Here is a 5,770-nt window from a genome sequence, read left to right on the forward strand (position 1 = left end):
AAATATATGTAAATAAAATGCTCAAGAAAGAAACAGGCAAAGTTGGATGAATACATTCTACTTTCTCTATAATGGTTGATGGTAAGTCTTAATCTTTTATTAAACTGATTCTTTCATTTTCAAATAAAAATTCAAAGAATTTATATTTAAATATCATTTTGGTATATCAAATTGTGTAGAAAACAATTTTAAAAATGCTCAGTATTAAATAAGTTTTTCTGTTGCATGTTACAGTAAAAAGAAAGATTTATTAAAATGATAAAGATAACCAGAATTTAGGATGAATTATTGAATTAATACTACAACCAAAAGAAAATCTTGTATTGTAGTATTTGTGGTCTGCTTAAATTTAGTTTAACCATAAAGGTGCTATTGTAATGAATAACTACATGATCAGTCTTTCAATTAGAGATTTTTTCATTAAATACTGTAAAGCCTCGGTCACACCTTACTGGATAAGACGAATGGACGCCTAACGGATGAAAATAAAAGTTGTCTGTTGACAAAAATTTTATCCATTTTGTCCATTGATGTACTGATCTAACAAAACGGACACTTAACGAATGCATAACAGACATGCAACGGATATGCAACGTAGGAGAAATGGAAACGTAGCGGACAGAACGGATGTCGAACATACATCCAACAGATGAGTACTGCATAGAACGGACACCTAACGGAAGCGTACCAGATAAAACAGATGAACTAGATATGCGGAAAAATTAAAGACGACAATTATAATACATGTAAATCGCATAAATATTCAAAATGTTTCTGTGTAACTGGTTTTGGTGTGTTCTTCAAAAATGCCACCCATGGGCAGTGTCTGGCCTGAATAAGAGCTGCTTGATTGTGAAGATGTGCCCTTTCTCTAAGATCTGTTATGAATAATAAGAATTCATGAACCTTAAGGAATCTAATTGGCATTTCTGACCCGAAATTTTCATTTGGCCTTTATCCGTTTCAGATCCGTTCATCATCCTTTTTATCCATTATAAGTCAGGTAGAAGTCCGTTTCACATTCTTTCAACGTCCGTTTTATCTGTTAGACGTCCGTTAGAAATCCGTTGGTGAATTTATCTGCAAGCCCTCCAACAGATGTATAACAGACACGTAGCGGATACAAAACGGATGAGTACTGTACAAAACGAACGGCTAACCGGACGTTCAACGGTCATTTCATCCTTTGGACGTCCGTTCAAAGTTTTGAACATGCTCAAAATTTTCCAACGGACGTTGACGGATAAAACATACGCTAAACAGACATGCAACGGATATGGACGGACATCTAACGGACATGAACGGATTGAAAAAAAGTTATCCGTTAGGCATCTGTTCGAGCTATCCGTTAAGGTGTGACGGAGGCTCAAGCCAACTTATTTTTTTAAGCAAATAATTTTCATGACTTTCACGTGTAGAAAAGCACTGTGAAAAATGTTGTCATGAATATGTAAAACTTGGATCTTTCCTTATTTTTAAAAGTACATCAAAAAATTTAAATTGCCAAAAATTTGGCTAGAAAGGTCTAAATAGAAATCAAGTATCTGTGAAAATAATTTGGTTTACAGTATACCACTTGTGTTCATAGTTTAGTATTGTGTTTGTGAAAATATTTTGTTTAAATTCAAAGTGAAAGTTTTATGTAAAAACTGTCTTTTTTTAAGTATATACATGGACTGATTATATAATGATTTTCTTTTTAATGGAATATCAAATTTTTATTTAAATAACGTTAACAATATAATGCATGAATATGTCACATATAAAGACAATTCTACTAATTTTATTTGAAAGATTGTTTTATTGATATTTTATTTCATATCAAGTTTTAATGTATGGTTGTTTTATTAAATTAATTAATACATATCAAGAATTTTTAAACAGGTTTTTATTATTATTATTTTGATATATAATGTACTTATTTTATTCAGATTTTTACTAACTCGGTTTAAAGAATGTTGAATTTTAATAAGTTGTTAACTTGTAGAATATTACCATCATGTACATGTTGGATAAGTTATATCCCTTATCAGTAATATCAAGTATTTCTCAGTTTTTCTTCATTCTGTTCTAATTATTTTTTTATTTGTAAGTATTCAATTGTTAATATTTTATATATTAAAAAGCCTTAGGTGATATGAGATACATAATCATTAATGGGTTGAGTTACAGAAGATTGCTAATTTTTTGGAATGGCTATGGAATCGGATTTAAGAAAACTCATTTTTTTCAAAATCTTAGATTTTGACAATGTAAACTTTAGACAACACATTTCTATTTGGCAGTTATTGTTGTTCTATTCTAAATCATATTATGCATAGTATGCTATATTTTATCTCATCATTTTTTTTCAAAATCCCCCGGGGTAGCATAGGGGGGAAACAGACATATTAGACAATATTTTGACAGAGAACATGGCAATGTGAGAGATAATGTGTGCCCACAGCATGCATGGTTTTATGATTTGCTGCCTCACTGATGTTTGTATACATAATTTGCATAAACTAAACCCTAATTCTTCAATGAAAGATATAAGGTGCAAAACATTTTTTTCTTTGTGAAAGTATATGAATGAAATTAGAGGGCAGAAGGCAATAAAAATCTCTTTTATGCCACATTTCAATCAATTGTAAATAAAATGTCTACATTTCCAGAAGCTGTAGGACAGTATTGGACTTTAAAAATGTGGTTTATTTATTTAGCAAATATTGACTAGAAGTAAAATGATTATGTATGTCTATATAAGCAATATAATGTATAATGATTAGAATGTCAATTATTTTTCATGCAAGCTTAATTAGTGTTTGGCGTATTATTCCTGCTTGAATTTGAAATGTCTCTGCATTTACTGCATATTTTTACTTTGTATAATCTTATCTTAATTTAAATTTTTTTATTACTAAAAGCATAATAAAAAAACACAGGGCTGCTAACATTCCAAGAATAATGATTAAAAACGGGTATTATTTTGCAGTTTTTTTCCTTTTTCAGATTATTTTTATCTTAATTTTGATGGTGACTGAGCTTGATGAATTTATTTTTTTTATGTTTTTTGTCTTGTCTGCAATGAAAGTCGGAGACATAGGAATGCTAATCTAATGACATTGGTAAACTGTTTGTATTAACCTTTGTACTTCAGGAGAAAGAAAATCGGGATATTTCATATCCTCATAAAGGATGTCTAAAGATTAAACTTTATTTCTTCAATTTACATTTTTATTGCCGTCTTATTTGAAAACTTAATTTTAAGAGTTTGCTACATTGTACTGGATAGATAATTATATTAAGGAATAATGTTTCTGCTATAATGGTAGTAACAATTTCCGTACACTCTTAACCTATTATATTCCTTAGCAACTGGATTGTTCTTACAGTGGAATAAAAATAGCTTTCATAATTGGAATACATCTAAACTTCCTTGATCCTGAAGAATTTTGTTGGACAGCCATAATTAAGAATAAAAATTATTTTTTGTTTATTAAATTATTACATAAATGACTTTTATAAGATGTTTTGAAATTTTTGAGAGATTTTTTCTATGCACAAAATATAATGATATGAGATTTTTTAATAAAGTTTTTTTTAAATAAAATATCATAAACTAAAACTCACTAGCAATATCCTTAAACTGTACTAAAATACACAATGCGTAATTTTTTAAAATGTTGCATTTTGACACATGAACCAATCCTAATTTTTTTTTTAGAAACTATCTTTAAATCAAACAAAAGTTTAAAAGCATAACTTGAGGGTAGCATATATTACACCATTATAATTTTTAGAACATTATCTTTGAATTACCAAAAAATGATGTCAATGAGTTTTTATAAAATTTATTTGATTAATAAATTAAAAATAGTATTTTTCAAGATTTTTCTTCTTTTTTTATAAAGCATAATAGAATAAGAACATAAAATTAGATTATGACAAATTTTGTAATTCCTGATGTTTAAAAAAAAATCATAATGTCAATTTTCAAACAAATGATTTGTTGTTTGATGATAAGTTTTGAGATAAATAAAACAGGGTGTATATCTTTAAATGATTACAATTTAGAACCTTGCATTTATTATTTTTCTCTTGCACTTATGTATATTATGATAGACTAAATCACCAAAATCTATATTTTTTTCTGTAATAACTTCCCAAAAAAAGTTGAATATGAAATTTATAACTCATATACACTGTTGTAAAACATTAAAGAAATATGAAATTTTATAAAACAAATTCTAAGAAATGAGAAAATGAAATTAATTCATAATTTGTTTTGATTTGTATTATTTGGTATGCAAGTGTTTATGAATGCATTTACCTTGTGAGAAATAACATATTGTATAATTATACATGTAAATGGATTGTTATCTTTTAAGAAATACAGAATTTAAATAGCAAAACCAGTGTTTTCTTTTTATATTGCATTTAATTTTACAAGGAATTATTGCAAAGTGAATAACATCATTCCCCAGATCAGTACCTGTTCATTTAGGCATTTATATTTTTGTAACGTGAATTGACCCATTGAATAATTACAATATATACTGTTCTCTGTGAAGTTTATTCAAAAGGAACTTTAAAGTTCTTCTTGAAAAACCAATCATTCTTTGATTGTTTTGGCTGTGCAAAAAAAGATAAACTTCAAGTTGTGAAGCACTGTACTAATTGATGAGTAATGACACACAAAAACTGCATGTGATATTGTATTTGCTCAATAGGATCAAAATAGTTTCGACTGTTATAATACATATTCTAACATGACGTCCTTCAAACGCTTTGAGTACACACCCGTGGTAAAATATGAATATATTGCCAGTGCTGTTCCGATTGTACTCCCACGTCATATGCTTTTTTATGAACGAGATACCCGACGTCATAGAACAATGACGTTAGAATGTAAGCATTTTACGGGAAAATACGCGCTTGTGAATCCGAAAATCATCACAAGGAAACATACACAAAAAATGCTAAAATGTGGCAAAAGCCCTTTATTGTACATCATATAAGACATATAAATAAATTATCATTCAAATTCATCCAAAACTGTCTAAATACATTATTTTAAATAGTTTAAGCATGTCACTAATGCAGTTTGCTCCGTTCTTTTACGCTAGTTTATTAGTGCGTTTATTTATGGGAACGGCAAATATTTGCCTTCACCTAGAGCGCTTCGATCCAAAAGAATTGCCGTATGTGTCCTATCAGAATCGAAATAATTCATGGGGGCTTGAATATATCTAGATTTTACCACGGGTTGTCCCTTTATGCCGATATTTTACCCCTCGCTATCGCTCAGGGGTAAAATATTTGTCATAAAGGGCCAACCCGTGGTAAAATCACGATATATTCAAGCCCCCATGAATTATTTCTTAAATAACATGTAGTCTGTTGTTTGGTGGGTTACTAGATTGTATGAGGGAAATGTCGACTGCATGCCTTACCCCAACTTATTACTATCATAATTCTATATAATACCAATATAATAATTAGAGGCTGCAGAATGACCTTGTTCAAATTTTTATGAGAATAACCGAAAACTGGGAAAATTCATTATCATTTTCTATTGTCAGTGGACAGTGAAATTGGGGTAAAAACTCTCATTTGGCATTTAAATTAGAAAGATCATATCATAGGAAACATGTGTACTAAGTTTCAAGCTGATTGGACTTTAACTTCATAAAAAAACTACCTTGACCAAAAGCTTTTACCTGAAACTCACACTATCATTTTCTATGTTCAGTAGACCGTGAAATTAGAGTAAAAATCTAATTTGGCA

This window comes from Mytilus galloprovincialis, chromosome 3 (genome assembly GCF_965363235.1).
Source record: "Mytilus galloprovincialis chromosome 3, xbMytGall1.hap1.1, whole genome shotgun sequence".
NCBI lineage: Eukaryota > Metazoa > Mollusca > Bivalvia > Mytilida > Mytilidae > Mytilus > Mytilus galloprovincialis.